Source organism: Oncorhynchus nerka, linkage group LG15, assembly GCF_034236695.1.
Source record: "Oncorhynchus nerka isolate Pitt River linkage group LG15, Oner_Uvic_2.0, whole genome shotgun sequence".
Classification (NCBI taxonomy): Eukaryota; Metazoa; Chordata; class Actinopteri; order Salmoniformes; family Salmonidae; genus Oncorhynchus; species Oncorhynchus nerka.
Genome location: NC_088410.1, coordinates 19,827,808 through 19,849,698, shown reverse-complemented (window position 1 = coordinate 19,849,698; position 21,891 = coordinate 19,827,808).

The window sequence follows — 21,891 nt, the reverse complement described above, 5'->3', positions numbered from 1 at the left end:
ATAACCTCAACTTAAACTTGTATTACTTGTGCAGTCATCGATTGTCTGCCCCCCCGATTACAGTCCTACTGATAATCTCATAACTAAAGAACATATGAATCTAAAATCATAGCCTACATGTTTAGGATTTGTGCTCTTAAGTCGTACCTGAAGGTTCCTGCTCTGAGTCTGACTCTGAACTGACCACCATCTCCAGTTCAGCAGGAGCACCTGAAGGTTCCTGCTCTGAGTCTGACTCTGAACTGACCACCATCTCCAGTTCAGCAGGAGCACCTGAAGGTTCCTGCTCTGAGTCTGACTCTGAACTGACCACCATCTCCAGTTCAGCAGGAGCACCTGAAGGTTCCTGCTCTGAGTCTGACTCTGAACTGACCACCATCTCCAGTTCAGCAGGAGCACCTGAAGGTTCCTGCTCTGAGTCTGACTCTGAACTGACCACCATCTCCAGTTCAGCAGGAGCACCTGAAGGTTCCTGCTCTGAGTCTGACTCTGAACTGACCACCATCTCCAGTTCAGCAGGAGCACCTGAAGGTTCCTGCTCTGAGTCTGACTCTGAACTGACCACCATCTCCAGTTCAGCAGGAGCACCTGAAGGTTCCTGCTCTGAGTCTGACTCTGAACTGACCACCATCTCCAGTTCAGCAGGAGCACCTGAAGGTTCCTGCTCTGAGTCTGACTCTGAACTGACCACCATCTCCAGTTCAGCAGGAGCACCTGAAGGTTCCTGCTCTGAGTCTGACTCTGAACTGACCACCATCTCCAGTTCAGCAGGAGCACCTGAAGGTTCCTGCTCTGAGTCTGACTCTGAACTGACCACCATCTCCAGTTCAGCAGGAGCACCTGAAGGTTCCTGCTCTGAGTCTGACTCTGAACTGACCACCATCTCCAGTTCAGCAGGAGCACCTGAAGGTTCCTGCTCTGAGTCTGACTCTGAACTGACCACCATCTCCAGTTCAGCAGGAGCACCTGAAGGTTCCTGCTCTGAGTCTGACTCTGAACTGACCACCATCTCCAGTTCAGCAGGAGCACCTGAAGGTTCCTGCTCTGAGTCTGACTCTGAACTGACCACCATCTCCAGTTCAGCAGGAGCACCTGAAGGTTCCTGCTCTGAGTCTGACTCTGAACTGACCACCATCTCCAGTTCAGCAGGAGCACCTGAAGGTTCCTGCTCTGAGTCTGACTCTGAACTGACCACCATCTCCAGTTCAGCAGGAGCACCTGAAGGTTCCTGCTCTGAGTCTGACTCTGAACTGACCACCATCTCCAGTTCAGCAGGAGCACCTGAAGGTTCCTGCTCTGAGTCTGACTCTGAACTGACCACCATCTCCAGTTCAGCAGGAGCACCTGAAGGTTCCTGCTCTGAGTCTGACTCTGAACTGACCACCATCTCCAGTTCAGCAGGAGCACCTGAAGGTTCCTGCTCTGAGTCTGACTCTGAACTGACCACCATCTCCAGTTCAGCAGGAGCACCTGAAGGTTCCTGCTCTGAGTCTGACTCTGAACTGACCACCATCTCCAGTTCAGCAGGAGCACCTGAAGGTTCCTGCTCTGAGTCTGACTCTGAACTGACCACCATCTCCAGTTCAGCAGGAGCACCTGAAGGTTCCTGCTCTGAGTCTGACTCTGAACTGACCACCATCTCCAGTTCAGCAGGAGCACCTGAAGGTTCCTGCTCTGAGTCTGACTCTGAACTGACCACCATCTCCAGTTCAGCAGGAGCACCTGAAGGTTCCTGCTCTGAGTCTGACTCTGAACTGACCACCATCTCCAGTTCAGCAGGAGCACCTGAAGGTTCCTGCTCTGAGTCTGACTCTGAACTGACCACCATCTCCAGTTCAGCAGGAGCACCTGAAGCTCTAGTGCTGCTGCTGCTTCCTTCTCCACCTTTACAAAGAAAATACTCTATTATCATACTCACTATCATTAGTGTATCAGTAGGCTACATTAATACAGCTCTGGAAATAACTAAGAGTGGTGTCTTGAATTTTCCCAGAGCTGTATATTATTGTAGTAATGCTGGTACTAATGGCGCTAATGATCTTTCATTACAGGCTACTGTGTTACGTTCATGGTTAGGTTACTGTAGCCTGTTTCGCTGTACAGTGTATGTGCACTTTCCCTAGTTTATGTGGCATGAGTCATGACCCAATGCTGGCAAGTCCATAGTCCAGGTTTACCATTTTTTTTACTAGTTGAAACATATTGCCTTCAATGTCATATTATGATCGCTATGTTGCACTCATTTTTATTTTAATTTTACCCCCTTTCTCCCCAATTTCGTGGTATCCAATTGTTTTTAGTAGCTACTACCCTATGATACAACTTCTCCACGAAGACGTGCAAACTGTTTAGCCGACCGGCCGTTGTGCCACTATTATTAGCTGGGCTACTTAGCTAACCATGCTGGGTGTGTGTGTTTTAGCTAGTGTTTTTGACTGACCTGGTCCCTTACTGGCGAACATGTCACTTATTTTTGCAGCGTCTGTGGCAAGGGCCTTTCTCTTTTAATTCTCTCCCTCTCTGCTCCACCTTTCCTTTTCGTCCATTTCGCCGTGCGACTTGTCTGAAATGTTGTTGGTAGGGAAGCAGGTAGACCGTTGCTATGCGCGTCGCGGACAGGCCTGAGGTCATGTTTGGAGAGTGAGAGTGTACTTCCTAACCTCCTGCCCAATGTATGACCATATTAGAGAGACATATTTCCCCCAGATTACACAGATCCACAAAGAATTCGAAAACAAATCCAATTTTGAAAAACTCCCATATCTTTTGGGTGAAATTCCACAGTGTGCCATCACAGCAGCAAGATTTGTGACCTGTTGCCACGAGAAAAGGGCAACCAGTGAAGAACAAACACCATTGTAAATACAACCCATATTTATGCTTATTCATTTTATCTTGTGTCCTTTAACTATTTGTACATTGTATATATATATATAATATGACATTTGTAATGTCTTTACTGTTTTGAAACTTCTGTATGTGTAATGTTTACTGTTAATTTTTGTTGTTTTTCACTTTATATATTCACTTTGTATGTTGTCTACCTCACTTGCTTTGGCAATGTTAACACATGTTTCCCATGCCAATAAAGCCCTTGAATTGAATTGAATTGAGTGTCCCTGATGACTGGATTCTCCTCAACTCATTCCTGCTTGCTGTATGCCTGGTCAAATTGACTATTCACTTAGGAGCCAAAACATGTCCCGGTGCGCCCGACAGCGTTAACCTACTATTAGCCGTTCTTATATGATATTATGCGTGGATTCCTGAGTGAATTAAAGCAGATTGTGTTAAATAACTATTAGCCGTTCTTATATGATTTCAGGCGCTGTTTCCTGAGTGAATTAACACTTGACAGTGATGATGGCCTATTTTGAAATGAGGTATGCCCAACTTGGTGTTTGAGGGTAACATTTGAAGATAAATGTTATGCATAGGCCTGTTCTACAATGACATCTGTCAGTACAAACTTTAATTGAGAAATTAGGATGTCGTTTAAAAAAGTATATTTTGCGCTCCCTCACCTAAAAACATAGCACTACACCACTGAAATGGAAGGAAAGGTGGCAGGTGCACAGTGCGCTGTTCGGATCGTGGGATTATATTGGACATAAGTGTGAAGGTATCCTACTTTTTGAAGTGATTTGTTTGACAATCAGATTGTGTTCGTGCCACATTAAAAAGGGAATACATTTTTACAGTTAAATTACAAGAGTTCACACATAGGAGGTCCTGTGGAACAAAGTTGCCCCCAATGGAAATCAAATGCCCGTCCAACTGATTAGTTCTGGCCGGCCCTGTATGATTAGACAGAGATCATATCACAGGAGTCCAGGACGTGTCCATAGGTGACAGGTGTTCCAATCATTTGATTGAGTTCCATTGTGATCAAGTTCCAATCGTTTGATTCAGTTCCATTGTGATCAAATTACAATCATTTGATTCAGTTCCATTGTGATCAAGTTCCAATCGTTTGATTCAGTTCCATTGTGATCATGTTCCGATAATTTGATTCAGTTCCATTGTGATGCATTTCCAATCATTTGGTTCAGTTCCATTGTGTGTTCCTGTGTACCTCCAGGTTTGAGGAGCAATTACAGCTGCAGTGTGTGTGATGTCACTCTGAACTCAATAGAACAGTACTACGCGCATCTCCAGGGCTCCAGACACCAAAACAAGTGAGTGAGTCTGTCTATCTGTCAGTCAGTTGGTCAGTCTATACCTCTATCTTTACCTATAATCCTGACATCCACTCCCCCCCCCCCTCCACACACACACACACACACACATAGTTTGGGAAGGGAGAGGCTGGCTGGGTTGCCAGATTGGGAATGGAGAGGCTGGCTGGTTGGGTTGCCAAATTGAGCAGGGAGAGGCTGGCTAGCTGGCTTACTAGCTGAAGGGTTGGTTAACATATTATGTAAGAACAGGGTCACTGCTGGGTTGCCAGATTGTGAGTGGCAGGCTGGCTGGCTAGATTGCCAGGTTGGTGAGGTTCTAACACACACAAAGTAGTTCAGAGGGCTAAATGGACTGGAACCAGCTGCCTGAGAATGGAATGCAACACTGCATTCTGTCCATCTACATTATAGAGTAACGCCGGTCGGTCGGTCCATGTATTGATTGGTGTTGGTTTCTGAAAGGCTCCGAGTGATTCCATTGAGTTTGATCTACTGGGTGTCTAATCTGCCTCAGCCAATTCCTCTCTCCTTTCTCTTTGTAACCACACTGGTATTGTGCCCTAAATAGCATGGCACCCTATTCCCTATATAGTGACGACATTTGACCAAAGCCCTATAAGCCCTGGTCAAAAGAAGTGCACTATATAGGGAATAGGGTGCCATTTAGTGTGCATTTTGTTCCGACTCCTCAGCCAATCTCTCTCTCTGTAATGATACAATGCCTAATGAATTATAGGCGGTGGGTCTGTATGTTTTATTAGTAGAAATATTACGTGATTAAGGCCACTGTTCTGTTTACCTCTCTTCGTCTCCTCCTCCTCCTCCATCTTTATGTTGGTATTGTTATCTTGTATTATGTCTTGTTGTTGTTGCATTGTCCAGAAGGAACCTGCCAGTTAGCATTTAGTTGGATGGTGTAGACCATGTGTATCCTGTACTTACGACTAATAAAACTTGAAATTTGAAACAAATTTAGAACTCCTCCTCCTCTCCTCAATACACACAATAGAACTGCTCCTCTCCTCAATACACACAGCTAATAGCTAATAGAACTCTCCTCCTCCTCCTCTCCTCTCCTCCTCCTCTCCTCAATACACACAGCGCTAATAGAACTCTCCGCCTCCTCTCCTCAATACACACAGCGCTAATAGAACTCGCTAATCCTCCTCCTCTCTCCCTACACACATAATAGAACTCTCCTCCTCCTCTCCTCACACAGCGCTAATAGAAGAACTCTCCTCCTCCTCCTCTCCTCAATACACACAGCGCTAATAGAACTCTCCTCCTCCTCTCCTCAATACACACAGCTAATAGAACTCTCCTCCTCCTCTCCTCAATACACACACGCAGAACTCTCCTCCTCCTCTCCTCAATACACACAGCGCTAATGGAACTCTCCTCCTCCTCTCCTCCAATCTTCCTCAATACACAGTGTTTATAGAACTCTCCCCCTCCTCCTCTCCTCTCCTCATTTCTCTACACACAGTGTTTATGAACTCTCCTCCCTCCTCCTCAATAAACACAGTGCTAGGAACTCTCTCCTCTCCTTCTCCTCCTTCTTCTCTCCTTCTCTCCTTCTCCTCTCCTCAATAATCACAGCACTAATGGAATTGAGTCCTAGAAACTGTGTGTGTGCGTGCGTGTGGGACTATTTCTCTTTCCATCAGAGTTTGGTAACAACAGTCCATGACAACACATGCAGTAACACTAATCAAATATAATTACAGAAATGGAACAGGGCGAAGCTCTGGACTTTATGCCAGGACATGATTAATATAGACACAATATTAAGTCCCAGAATCCATACCAAATGGCACCCTATTCCCTATATAGGGCCCATAGGGCTCTGGTCAAAAGTAGTGCACTATATAGGGAATATTTAGGGATGCTTCCCAAGTTGAGAGCAAATTGTAGTTGTTATTGATATTAATCTTATGAATCGTGAAAAATGTCATAATAAATGTTATTGATTCAATTAGGAGGCTTGGTTAACGAGCTGCATATTTCTCCATTTCTGACTTTAATCAGATCATTCTTTCTTTTTTAGAGAAGAACATTGTTAGTTTCTCTCCCTCTTCTCTCTCTCTCCTCTCTCTTCTCTCATGACTCTTTTGTCTCTCCAAGTCATACTTACATCTGGGGGTGTAATTGAATGATTCTTAGTGTAATAGAATGATTCTTATTGTAATAGAATGATTCTTAGTGTAATATAATGATTCTTAGTGTTATAGAATGATTCTTAGTGTTATAGAATGATTCTTAGTGTAATAGAATGATTCTTAGTGTTATAGAATGATTCTTAGTGTAATAGAATGATTCTTAGTGTTATAGAATGGTTCTTAGTGTTATATAATGATTCTTAGTGTTATTGAATGATTCTTAGTGTTATAGTGTAATAGAATGGTTCTTAGTGTAATAGAATGATTCTTAGTGTAATATAATGATTCTTAGTTTAATAGAATGATTCTTAGTGTAATAGAATGATTCTTAGTGTAATAGAATGATTCTTAGTGTTATAGAATGATTCTTAGTGTAATAGAATGATTCTTAGTGTAATAGAATGGTTCTTAGTGTTATAGAATGATTCTTAGTGTTATAGAATGATTCTTAGTGTTATAGAATGATTCTTAGTGTTATAGAATGATTATTCGTGTTATAGAATGATTATTCATGTAATAGAATGATTCTTTGTGTAATAGAATGATTCTTCAGCTCCCAGCTCTGTTCTCATGAGGAAACATGACATCACCCCACTCTTGCCCTACTCTAGACAACTATCAAAGTGAATAATATCTCTCTCATTCTCTCTCTGTCTATCTGTAATTTATTCTCTGTTGTTTACACCTGTCTCTCGTCTGTTTCAGTTTGAAGCACCACCAGAGATGTGTTGAGTCGGCCGGTCTGTGACTTCTGTGGGTGGATGACCAGAGAGAAGAAGCAGCCAGAGAGAGACGGACTGGAATTGTGACGTCATCGTGTGCCGTTTGTGACGTCACAGTGCAGAGAAGGAGGTGTGACTGGTTGGACTAAAACAGAAACAGACATAGCGATGACATAGTGATGATGTCACATGCACAAACTTTTTCTGCAAAGAGAGTTCAATGATGTCAGTCACCCACAGAAATTGACAAGAACACTTCTCACACTTTGTCATCTGACACACACACACACACACACACACACACACACACACACACACACACACACACACACACACACACAGACAGTTGTGCCAGAGTTGATTGAGTTGATTCACGTCATTAAAGCACTTTCAAACATATTTCTGTGTATCTGTCCTCACTTTTGTCGCGATTAGATGCATGTTGGATCCTTACCAGACACATAGGCATCCATCCATGTGTGTGAGAAAGAGAGAGAGAGAGACAGCAAGAGAAAGAGAGAGACAGCAAGAGAGAGAGGGGGAGATATAGAGAGATAGAAAGAGAGAGAGAAAAGAGGGAGAGAGAGGGGGAGAGATAGAAAGAGAGACAGCAAGGGGGAGAGAGTAAGAGGGGAGAGAGAGGGGGAGATAGAGAGAGAGAGACAGCAAGAGAAAGAGAGACAGCAAGAGAAAGAGAGACAGCAAGAGAGAGAGGAAGGGGGGGAGAGATATAGAGAGATAGAAAGAGAGAGAGGAAGGGGGAGAGAGAGGGGAGATATAAGGGGGAGAGAGAGTCAGCTAAAGTGCTGAAGGACATAGAGAGATCTCAAACGTATCCCCAACACTTCACACAGGAGCAACAGATCAATAGACACAGCACCCAGACCGGCGAGACACCCTCCCAGACCTGCAGGACCCCCTGGACCTACACATAGAGGACCCACGCCAAGAGGAATATACATCCAGACCACCGCACACCCAGACACATCCACACCCCCACCCCAACCAATCAACACCCCCCAAAGTCAACCATGCCCACCCCCATTTAGGCCCCCTCAGATCAGACCTATGCCACTCCTGCCCACCCCATGTACCCCACCCCGCAAAGAGGGCCTCAACATGGAAGTCACACATACGCCCAGGTAGTGAGCGGGCAAACAGTCCCAACCCCCACTCTCACACTAGCCCAAGCCAATGGCATGTACCAGATGCTCAGCAGGCTCTGCTCACACTTACTAGCCTGAGGCCAAACCACACAACCAACAACATTGGACACTCTATTGAAACAAAAAGCATTCACTATATCATCCTGGAATAGCCAAGGCCTGAGGTCATCTGCCTTTGGCCTAAAGAGAAGAAACCGGACTTCATCAAAGAAATCGGTAACACAGACATTGTCATCCTGCAAGAAACCTGGTATAGAGGAGACAGACCCACTGGTTGCCCCTCTAGGTTACAGAGAGCTGGTAGTCCCATCCACCAAACTACCAGGTGTGAAACAGGAAGGGACTCAGGGGTATGCTAATTTGGTATAGAGCAGACCTAACTCACTCCATTAAATTAATCAAAACAGGAACATTCTACATTTGGCTAGAAATTCAAAAGGAAATGATCTAACAGAGAAAAATGTTCTCCTGTGTGCTACCTATATCCCCCACTAGAATCCCCATATTTTAATGAAGACAGCTTCTCCATCCTGGAGGGCGAAATCAATCATTTCCAGGCCCAGGGACATGTACTAGTCTGTGGCGACCTAAATGCCAGAACCGGACAAGAACCTGACACCCTCAGCACACAGGGGACAAACATCTGCCTGGAGGTGACAGCATCCCTCCCCATATGCCCCCTAGGCACAACTATGACAACATAACCAACAAAAACGGGTCACAACTCCTGCAGCTCTGTCGCACGCTGGGTATGTACATAGTCAATGATAGGCTTTGAGGGGACTCCTATGGTAGGTACACCTATAGCTCATCTCTTGGCAGTAGTACTGTAGACTACTTTATCACTGACCTCAACCCAGAATCTCTCAGAGCGTTCACAGTCAGCCCACTGACACCCCTATCAGACCACAGCAAAATCACAGTCTACTTAAACAGAGCAATACTCAATCATGAGGCATCAAAGCCAAAGGAACTGAGTAACATTAAGAAATGCTATAGATGGAAGGAATCCAGTTTGGAAACCTACCAAAAACAATTAGGCAACAACAAATTCAATCCCTTTTAGACAATTTCCTGGGTAAAACGTTCCACTGTAATAGTGAAGGTGTAAACCTGGCAGTAGAAAATCTTAACAGTATATTTGACCTCTCAGCTTCCCTATCAAATCTAAAAATCTCAAATAGAAAACCGAAGAAAATTAACAATAATGACAAATGGTTTGATGAAGAATGCAAAAATCTAAGAAAGAAATTGAGAAACCTGTCCAACCAAAAACATAGAGACCCGGAAAACCTGAGTCTACACCTTCACTATGGTGAATCACTAAAACAATACAGAAATACACTACGGAAAAGAAGGAACAGCATGTCAGAAATCAGCTCAATGTAATTGAAGAATCCATAGACTCTAACCACTTCTGGGAAAATTGGAAAACACTAAAAACAAACAACAACATGAAGAATTATCTATCCAAAATGGAGATGTATGGGTAAACCACTTCTCCAATCTTTTTGGTTCTATAACAAAGAACAAAGAGCAAAAACATATACATGATCAAATACAGATCTTAGAATCAACTATTAAAGACTACCAGAACCCACTGGATTCTCCAATTACATTGAATGAGTTACAGGACAAAATAAAAACCTTCAACCCAAAAAAAGGCCTGTGGTGTCGATGGTATCCTCAATGAAATGATCAAATATACAGACAACAAATTTCAATTGGCTATACTAAAACTCTTTAACATCATACTTAGCTCTGGCATCTTCCCCAATATTTGGAACCAAGGACTGATCACCCCAATCCACAAAAGTGGAGACAAATTTGACCCCAATAACTACCGTGGAATATGTGTCAACAGTAACCTTGGGAAAATCCTCTGCATTATTATTAACAGCAGACTCGTACATTTCCTCAATGAAAACAATGTACTGAGCAAATGTCAAATTGGCTTTTTACCAAATTACCGTACAACAGACCATGTATTCACCCTGCACACCCTAATTGACAACCAAACAAACCAAAACAAAGGCAAAGTCTTCTCATGCTTTGTTGATTTCAAAAAGCCTTCGACTCAATCTGGCATGAGGGTCTGCTATACAAACTGATGGAAAGTGGTGTTGGGGTAAAACATACGACATTATAAAAATACACAAACCATGTACAAAAACAAACAACAAGTGTGCAGCTTAAGTTAAAATTGCGCAGGTGTTACGCCCCTGAAAACAGGGGAGAAATAACACACATTTCTTCACATTTTCCCAGGAATATGGGTCAGAGCAATCGATCTCCGGCTCATAGATTAAAAGCAGGGATAGGCACCACAGTAATCAATATAAGTTTACATTACCCCACCCTTTCAATTATATGAATGTTTCAACATATATGAATTTAGGCACTAGAAAAGTCTGCAGCACAAAATCAAATGTCTGCTGTCAAATGTTGTGATGATCTGGTGCTTCTGTCACCAACCAAGGTAGCAGCACCTAGATTTATGCACAGATTCTGTCAGACCTGGGCCCTGACAGTAAATCTCAGTCCAAATAATGGTGTTCCAAAAAAGGTCCAGTCACCAGGACCACAAATACAAATTCCATCTAGACACTGTTGCCCTAGAGCACACAAAAACTATACATACCTTGGCCTAAACATCAGTGCCACAGGTAACTTCCACAAAGCTGTGAACGATCTGAGAGACAAGGCAAGAAGGGCATTCTATGCCATCAAAAGAAACATACATTTCAACATACCAATTAGATTTGGCTAAAAATACTTGAATCAGTCATAGAGCCCATTGCCTTTATGGTTGTGAGGTCTGGGGTCCGCTCACCAACCAAGACTTCACAAATGGGACAAACACCAAATTGAGACTCTGCACGCAGAATTCTGCAAAAAATATCCTCCGTGTACAACGTAAAACACCAAATAATGCATGCAGAGCAGAATTAGGCCGATACCCACTAATTATCAAAATCCAGAAAAGAGCCATTAAATTCTACAACCACCTAAAAGGAAGCGATTCACAAACCTTCCATAACAAAGCCATCACCTACAGAGAGATGAACCTGGAGAAGAGTCCCCTAAGCAAGCTGGTCCTGGGGCTCTGTTCACAAACACAAACACACCCTACAGAGCCCCAGGACAACAGCACAATTAGACCCAACCAAATCATGAGAAAACAAAAAGATAATTACTTAACACATTGGAAAGAATTAACAAAAAAACAGAGCAAACTAGAATGCTATTTGCCCTAAACAGAGAGTACACAGCGGCAGAATACCTGACCACTGTGACTGACCCAAAATTAAGGAAAGCTTTGACTATGTACAGACTCAGTGAGCATAGCCTTGCTATTGAGAAAGGCCGCCGTAGGCAGACATGGCTCTCAAGAGAAGACAGGCTATGTGCTCACTGCCCACAAAATGAGGTGGAAACTGAGCTGCACTTCCTAACCTCCTGCCCAATGTATGACCATATTAGAGATACATATTTCCCCAGATCACACAGATCCACAAAGAATTCGAAAACAAATCCAATTTTGAAAAACTCCCATATCTACTGGGTGAAATTCCACAGTGTGCCATCACAGCAAGATTTGTGACCTGTTTTTGAGAAAGGGCAACCAGTGAAGAACAAACACCATTGTAAATACAACCCATATTTATGCTTATTTATTTTATCTTGTGTCCTTTAACTATTTGTACATTGTATATATATATATATATATATATATATATATATATATATATAATATGACATTTGTAATGTCTTTACTGTTTTGAAACTTCTGTATGTGTAATGTTTACTGTTCATTTTTGTTGTTTTCACCTTATATATTCACTTTGTATGTTGTATACCTCACTTGCTTTGGCAATGTTAACACATGTTTCCCATGCCAATAAAGCCCTTGAATTGAATTGAAATTGAATTGAATTGAGAGATAGAAAGAGAGAGAGACAGCAAGAGAAAGAGAGACAGCAAGAGAGAGTGAGAGGGGAGAGATAGGAGGACAGCAAGGGAGAGAGTAAGGGAGAGAGTAAGGGGGAGAGAGAGGGGGAGATATAGAGAGAGAGAGACAGCAAGAGAGAGAGGAAGGGGGAGATATAGAGAGATAGAAAGAGAGAGAGGAAGGGGGAGAGAGAGGGGGAGATATATAGAGAGAGAGAGGGGGGAGATATAGAGAGATAGAGGGAGAGGGGAGATAAAGAGAGCGAGAGGAAGGGGGAGAGAGAGGGGAGATATAGAGAGAGAGAAAGAGAAGGGTGGGGGAGATATAGAGAGAGAGAGAGAGGAAGGGGGAGATATAGAGAGAGAAAGAGAAGGGTGGGGGAGATATAGAGAGAGAGAGAGGAAGGGGAGATATAGAGAGAGAGAAAGAGAAGGGTGGGGAGGGAGATATAGATGTAATGTTCTGCCCTGTGAACGGTTATTTTACACACAGCCCAGAGGTCCAGTGGTACGTGAAACCTTTAGCTGTTTACTTCAGTAGACCTGAATGGACATTTGCTGTTGCACACACACAGACACACACACACACACCAAAGTGTGTCCTGATTCTGCCTACCTTGTTTTACATGTTTCATTACATTTAGGCCCCCTCAGATCAGATCTATGCCCCTCCTGCACATCCCATGTACCCCACCCCCGCAAAGAACTTCAACATGGAAGTCACACATACGCCCAGGCAGTGAGCAGGCAAACAGGCCCAACCCCCACTCTTACACTAGCCCAAGCATGTACCAGATGCTCAGCAGGCTCTGCTCACACTTACTAGCCTGAGGCCAAACCACACAACCAACAACATTGGACACTTTATTGGAACACAAAGCCTTCACTATATCATCCTGGAATAGCCAAGGCCTGAGGTCATCTGCCTTTGGCCTAAAGAGAAGAAACCTGGACTTCATCAAAGAAATCAGAAATACAGACATTGTCATCCTACAAGAAACATGGTACAGAGGAGATGGACCCACTGGTTACCCTCTACAGAGAGCTGGTCGTCTCATCCACCAAACTACCAGGTGTGAAACAGGGAAGGGACTCAGGGGGTATGCTCATTTAGCATAGAGCAGACCTAACTCACTTCATTAAATTAATCAAAACAGGAACATTTTACATTTGGCTAGAAATTCAAAAGGAAATTATCTTAACAACGAAAAATGTCTTCCTGTGTGCTACCTATATCCCCCCACTAGAATCCACATCCTTTAATGGAGACAGCTTCTCCATCCTGGAGGGGGAAATCAACCATTTCCAGGCCCAGGGACATTTACTAGTCTGTAGCGACCTAAATGCCAGAACCGACAAGAACCTGACACCCTCAGCACACAGGGGACAAACACCTGTCTGCAGGTGACAGCATTCCCCATATACCCCCTAGGCACAACTATGACAACATAACCAACAGAAACGGGTCACAACTCCTGCAGCTCTGTCGCACGCTGGGTATGTACATAGTCAATGATAGGCTTTGATGGGACTCCTATGGTAGGTTCACCTATAGCTCATCTCTTGGCAGTAGTACTGTAGACTACTTTATCACTGACCTCAACCCAGAGTCTCTCAGAGCGTTCACAGTCAGCCCACTGACACCCCTATCAGACCACAGCAAAATCACAGTCTACTTGAACAGAGCGTGTGTGTGTGTGTGTGTGTGTGTGTGTGTGTGTGTGTGTGTGTGTGTGTGTGTGTGTGTGTGTGTGTGTGTGTGTGTGTGTGTGTGTGTGTGTGTGTGTGTGTGTGTGTGTGTGTGTGTGTGTGTGTGTGTGTGTGTGTGTGTGTGTTTCTGTGTCTTTGTGTGTAAAAGGTCAATCCAAGTAAACACACTTCCTGTTATTAAGCCAATGCTGATCATCTCCATACACAACTTTCCAAGTTCTGCACAGTACCTTCAGTGAAACTTTTTAAATTAAAGAAATGATTTGTCCAAAACAGTTCTGCTGTTCAGAGGGATGCATTATCTGCTGGGAAAGACTCTTTTCATTAGGTTCTATCCACACGGACCTGGTTAACAGGGTCCTTATTCATCGTACATTTAGAAGGAAATCTCATTAAAGCTTTGGAATCAGCTCTTCCCTGACTGATGCTGGGTCTCGGCGGGTGATGGCGCTAGCTGATTAAATAACTTCCTTGTTACAACCCCAAACACTCTCATTAACAACTTAGTTTACTGACAGTTTATAATACCAAATTAGAGATAAAGAGGGAATGAACAATTTACTGTGGAACTGCCGGAGATCATTGACAAGGAGAGGTGTGTCTACCAGACAGCGAGTGGTTTACTGTGGAACTGCTGGATGGAGATCATTGACAAGGAGAGGTGTGTCTACCAGACAGTGAGTGGTTTACTGTGGAACTGCTGGATGGAGATCATTGACTAGGAGAGGTGTGTCTACCAGACAGCGAGTGGTTTACTGTGGAACTGCTGGATGGAGATCATTGACAAGGAGAGGTGTGTCTACCAGACAGCGAGTGGTTTACTGTGGAACTGCTGGATGGAGATCATTGACAAGGAGAGGTGTGTCTACCAGACAGTGAGTGGTTTACTGTGGAACTGCTGGATGGAGATCATTGACAAGGAGAGGTGTGTCTACCAGACAGCGAGTGGTTTACTGTGGAACTGCTGGATGGAGATCATTGACTAGGAGAGGTGTGTCTACCAGACAGCGAGTGGTTTACTGTGGAACTGCTGGATGGAGATCATTGACAAGGAGAGGTGTGTCTACCAGACAGCGGTGGTTTACTGTGGAACTGCTGGATGGAGATCATTGACTAGGAGAGGTGTGTCTACCAGACAGCGAGTGGTTTACTGTGGAACTGCTGGATGGAGATCATTGACAAGGAGAGGTGTGTCTACCAGACAGCGAGTGGTTTACTGTGGAACTGCCGGAGATCATTGACTAGGAGAGGTGTGTCTACCAGACAGCGAGTGGTTTACTGTGGAACTGCTGGATGGAGATCATTGACTAGGAGAGGTGTGTCTACCAGACAGTGAGTGGTTTACTGTGGAACTGCTGGATGGAGATCATTGACTAGATTTTTACCTCAACATAGTGTGAAATAAGCTTATAATTAATAGCCTAAGTGTAGTTTCATTTTGCTGGGGTGCAATGAGGAGATTCAGGATCTTTCCCCCATGCGTTTTCATGGCAATTAGATTCTTTGGGTCAAGTTCCATTGAACCCTTCACCTCATCTATATTCCATTCTCTACAGATGAATGGATCCAGATCAGCTATTCTGTGTGTTCCAACAGTTCTGCCCTGACAACCCAACCTGACAACCCAACCTCACAACCCAACCTGACAACCCAACCCAGTGCCAAGGATGCAAGTCGTATATACATGTAGCATGAGATCCCCACATTGTAGCCTGTACATTTAATATATTCACTGATCATGTACTCTACCTTGGTAAATAAAGGTGCGGTTCAGGTATGAATGTCTGTGAGATTCTTTTTCAGTCATATCCAATACCAGGAGTATCAACTTCCAGTCTTTGAATGGTGCCGTGTCTGCATGTATGTATTACAATTATACACTTCAAGTGTTTACCAATCTTGGTCCTGGGACATCAATGGTTACACATAGTAACTAATAGACTAGAAACATGATTTAACTAGTTAAAGGCTGATTTGTAATTCATATATACATAAATAGAATTTATAAAACAATGCACAAAAAAAATCCATGTTTTAATTTTATAGAAATACATCAAATCTATAAAATGCCATTTTAAACTGTATAAATAATTCATTAATTCATCGTTGCCACAGAAACATCAAACTAGATATGATTTATTCTATAAATGTCTAGCATACTTTTACAACCTTTGTTTTGAACACAAATTGCAGATTTGATTTGATAGAAATACATAACATCTGTAAAATGCCATTAAAAGAGGTATCAATCAATAACTAATTCACTGTTTGTCACAACAACATGAAACTAAGTATGAGTTATTCTATAAATGTCTAGCATACTTTAACATCCTTTTGTTTTGAGTAAACATTCAAGTTTTGATTTGATAAAAATACATTAAATCTATAAAATGCCCTTTAAAGTGGTATAAATCAATAACTAATTCACCGTTTGTCACAGAAACATCAAACTAGATATGATTTGTTCTACACATGGTTGATGATATTACTAGTTTATCTAGCGTGTCCTGCGTTGCATATAATCGATGCGGTTGGTATCATTGCTCCAATGTGTACCTAACCATAAACATCAATGCCTTTCTTAAAATCAATACACAGAAGTATATATTTTTAAACATGCATATTTAGCTAAAAGAAATCCAGGTTAGCAGGAAATATTAACCAGGTGAAATTGTGTCACCTCTCTTGCGTTCATTGCATGCAGAGTCAGTGTATATGCAACAAGAGGGGGCACACGGTGACACGGTGACAGGTGTGCGTCATAAGGAGCAGCCTGGTGATCTAGAGGCCAGAGAGGGAGCACACGTTGACACGGTGACAGGTGTGCGTCATAAGGAGCAGCCTGGTGATCTAGAGGCCAGAGAGGGAGCACACGTTGACACGTTGACACGGTGACAGGTGTGCCCCATAAGGAGCAGCCTGGTGATCTAGAGGCCGGAGAGGGAGCACACGTTGACACGGTGACAGGTGTGCCCCATAAGGAGCAGCCTGGTGATCTAGAGGCCGGAGAGGGAGCACACGTTGACACGGTGACAGGTGTGCGCCATAAGGAGCAGCCTGGTGATCTAGAGGCCGGAGAGGGAGCACACGTTGACACGGTGACAGGTGTGCGTCATAAGGAGCAGCCTGGTGATCTAGAGGCCGGAGAGGGAGCACACGTTGACACGTTGACACGTTGACACGGTGACAGGTGTGCGTCATAAGGAGCAGCCTGGTGATCTAGAGGCCGGAGAGGGAGCACACGTTGACACGGTGACAGGTGTGCGTCATAAGGTGCAGCCTGGTGATCTAGAGGCCGGAGAGGGAGCACACGTTGCCACGGTGACAGGTGTGTGTCATAAGGAGCAGCCTGGTGATCTAGAGGCCGGAGAGGGAGCACACGTTGACACGGTGACAGGTGTGCGCCATAAGGAGCAGCCTGGTGATCTAGAGGCCGGAGAGGGAGCACACATTGACACGGTGACAGGGTGACAGAAATGACATCTTTATAGATGTTATGTATTTCTATCAAGTCAGACCTTGAATGTCGACTCAAAGCAAAGGTTGTAAAAGTATACCACACATTTATAGAATAAATCATATCTACTGTTATGTATCTGTGACAAACGGTGAATTAGTTATTGATTTTTACCATTTTAAATGGCTTTTGGCAAATGTCTGTTGAATGTTTGATTAATAGCTGTTGAATGTTTGATGGATGTCTGTTGAATATCCGAATGTGTGAAAATAAAACCAACTTTACCTCGGTTTCCATGTTTGGATGTGTCGTCACTTTCTTGTTCGGCCGTAGATGGCTATTTGAAGAGATCCAGAAAGGGTATTCAAGAAATGTACACTGCTCAAAAAAATAAAGGGAACACTTAAACAACACAATGTAACTCCAAGTCAATCACACTTCTGTGAAATCAAACTGTCCACTTAGGAAGCAACACTGATTGACAATAAATTTCACATGCTGTTGTGCAAACGGAATAAACAACAGGTGGAAATTATAGGCAATTAGCACAAGACACCCCCAATAAAGGAGTGGTTCTGCAAGTGGTGACCACAGACCACTTCTCAGTTCCTATGCTTCCTGGCTGATGTTTTGGTCACTTTTGAATGCTGGCAGTGCTTTCACTTTAGTGTAGCATGAGACGGAGTCTACAACCCACACAAGTGGCTCAGGTAGTGCAGCTCATCCAGGATGGGACATCAATGCGAGCTGTGCCAAGAAGGTTTGCTGTGTCTGTCAGCGTTGTGTCCAGAGCTTGGAGGCGCAACCAGAAAACAGGCCAGTACATCAGGAGATGTGGGAGGCCGTAGGAGGGCAACAACCCAGCAGCAGGACCGCTACCTCCGCCTTTGTGCAAGGAGGAGCAGGAGGAGCACTGCCAGAGCCCTGCAAAATGACCTCCAGCAGGCCACAAATGTGCATGTGTCTGCTCAAACGGTCAGAAACAGACTCCATGAGGGTGGTATGAGGGCCCGACGTCCACAGGTGGGGGTTGTGCTTACAGCCCAACACTGTGCAGGACGTTTGGCATTTGCCAGAGAACACCAAGATTGGCAAATTCGCCACTGGCGCCCTGTGCTCTTCACAGATGAAAGCAGGTTCACACTGAGCACATGTGACAGACGTGACAGAGTCTGGAGACGCCATGGAGAACGTTCTGCTGCCTGCAACATCCTCCAGCATGACCGGTTTGGCGGTGGGTCAGTCATGGTGTGGGGTGGCATTTCTTTGGGGGGCCGCACAGCCCTCCATGTGCTCGCCAGAGGTAGCCTGACTGCCATTAGGTACTGAGATGAGATCCTCAGACCCCTTGTGAGACCATATGCTGGTGCGGTTGGCCCTGGGTTCCTCCTAATACAAGACAATGCTAGACCTCATGTGGCTGGAGTGTATCAGCAGTTCCTGCAAGAGGAAGGCATTGATGCTATGGACCGCCCGTTCCCCAGACCTGAATCCAATTGAGCACATCTGGGACATCATGTCTCGCTCCATCCACCAACGCCACGTTGCACCACAGACTGTCCAGGAGTTGGCGGATGCTTTAGTCCAGGTCTGGGAGGGATCCCTCAGGAGACCATCCGCCACCTCATCAGGAGCATGCCCAGGCGTTGTAGAGAGGTCATATAGGCACATGGAGGCCACACACACTACTGAGCCTCATTTTGACTTGTTTTAAGGACATTACATCAAAGTTGGATCAGCCTGTAGTGTGGTTTTCCACTTTAATTTTGAGTGTGACTCCAAATCCAGACCTCCATGGGTTGATAAATTTGATTTCCATTGATCATTTTTGTGTGATTTTGTTGTCAGCACATTCAACTATGTAAAGAAAAAAAGTATTTAATAAGAATATTTCATTAATTCAGATCTAGGATGTGTTATTTTAGTGTTCCCTTTATTTTTTGGAGTAGTGCATTTTGAGTGCATGGGACCACACTAGTTCGGTTCGCCTAACTGACTTCGGCTAGACGCCGGCCGAACTGACGCATGCGGACGCATTTACCCTGTCTTACACAATTTTTTACACACTGTTATGATGATGATTATAGATATGTCTGTGGAGGAGGAATGGCACATGGATGAATTACACTCCTGATGGTTTCTTCCCCTCTGCTTTGAGCAGGGTTGCCAGGTACATATGAAATGACAATAACCTCTCAAAAACCCCCCCACGGGTTCAGAAAACTAGGTCAACATTTCTGTTGCAGCAAGAGATGATTTGACACATTTCTCTAATAAACCCTTTCCCCCCACAACGTTAGCTAGCGAATTAAGAAGGAATATCGACGTTAGACGTTAGATTATTATTGGGAGCTTAATAATACGCTCCATGACATGGCAACCCTGGCTTTGAGGTAAGCACACGCGCCGATGACGTCAATGTCAGATCACACCTTGTACACTGTGTGATCTAAACAGTTGCTGACGCGTCTTTCTCAAAGCCTGTGATTGGTCAGAAAGGGGTCGCCCCGGTCGAATAGGAGGGGAGTGCTGTGTCCCAAGTGCTGCTATTGGTTGTCGAGAGAGAGAGCGAGACAAAGAGAGAATGAGATAGTGAGAGAGAGTTCAATGTGAGGGCTCAAGCGCACACTACACAGAAAAACTTTGTTTGGTTCTCGTCTTTGACAGCAGAAGAAGGCTACTATAAAGTAGCGGATAATGTCAATTTCCATATGGAATTCCATATCTGCGCAGTAGGCTACATCTCCTCAGAGCCTGAGCAGGTGTCAGATTTTACTGCGTTCACTTGCTGAAGGGGTAAGAGTTTATAATCTCTATTCACGCAGCAAATCCGCTTGACTAATAGCTCATTGATTCTGTTGTGCAGGTAACGTTATGTGTTGATTTACAACATGTCATGCTATTTTATACGCATTATTTGTACGTTATTGGTAGGCATACTATAAACAAATATGTTCGATCGTGAAACATCTTGCGGCCCGCAGCAAACTGTTCGCCAAAATGCGCGCCTATGGAGCAGATTGCGCTTCGCTGCTGGGTGGGAAGGTCAATTATAATTCCAGGCATAACTAGGCATTCCCGCATTTCAGTGGCTGCCCCTGTGACTGTCAAGCATAATAATGATTGTTGGTACTTGATGTAGGTTATTATCTATGATATTCATCAAGTTACTCATTATGTAAACAATTGGTCATTTTATATACTACTTATAATTACATGATTTTACACTAGGTTTACTAATCTTAGCGCATCAGACAGTGTCATGCTTCATTGTATCTGTGGCCAGCCCTGTGTCTATGACACCACCCTCTCTCATTAAACGGAAAATGAAGCCATGACCTCCGCCTGATAGACACCACCCTCTCTCATTACACCTGATAGACACCACCCTCTCTCATTACACCTGATAGACACCACCCTCTCTCATTACACCTGATAGACACCACCCTCTCTCATTACACCTGATAGACACCACCCTCTCTCATTACACCTGATAGACACCACCCTCTCTCATTAAACGTTGCTTTGTTTAACCTTTGCTTTCACCTTATTTCTGTCAACATCAGTATTTCAGACAGTGCCAGTGTTATACTAATACAAGTGCCTTGTAATATAGTTGAACTATAAGATAATGTCTCACTGTTGCTTAGTAACAACACAAAGGGCCTCAGTCCAACATCCACTCTTTATCCCTTGTTGGAGTCAACAACCAGCTTTTAAACGTTCTGTTCTCTTCCTTCCTCTCTCTCTCCCCCTCCTTCCTCTTTCCTCGCTCCCCCATCCTCTCTCTCTCCCCCCTTCCCTTCCCTCGCTCCCCCCATCCCCTCTCTCTCCTTCCTCTCCCTCCTCTCTAAGCAGGCTTACACTGCATGTGTGCATGTGTTTCCTTGACAACCTACAGAGTGTCTTTGGCTACATCCCAAATGGCACCCTATTCTCATGTAGTGCACTACTTCTAACCAGGGCCCAGAGTGCACTATATAGGGAATAGGGTGCTATTTTGGGATGCAGACATTGTGTGGTCTGAGGCTCAAGGATAATGCTGTCATCCCACAAAACAGACTACCTAGGTTGCTGGGCAGTTGCCAGCCCAGGTCAGGGGCTAGCGACATTTAGCTAATAATTGATGTCTGTTTGTTTGCAGGTGCTGACGGAGTTGTCTTGGAATCCCTCTATTCTTTCAATCCATCTCTCATCAACCTGATCTCCCTACTACTACCTCATCCCTCCCTCTCTCCTCCTCACCCTCCATCTCCCTCTCTGAGGGTTATGGAGGACCCGGAACCCCTCTGTGGAGGAAGGTCCGTCCCTGCTCTGGCAGCCTGAAAAGAGGCGAAGCAGGAAGTCGGGATGTTCCAACATCTTCGCGGGGGGTAAATCTGCGTCAGCTAAGACGGCTGTTCCATGTGGCCGGGGACCGGGACCCAGAGCAGCGGGCAAGACTGGTGTGGGGCAGAGAAGAGGGAGACAGAGAGAGAGAGGAGGAGAGGAAGAGGAGGAGGGAGAGATGGATGCAGGGCTGGCCCAGGCGTTGGTGGGGTTCAG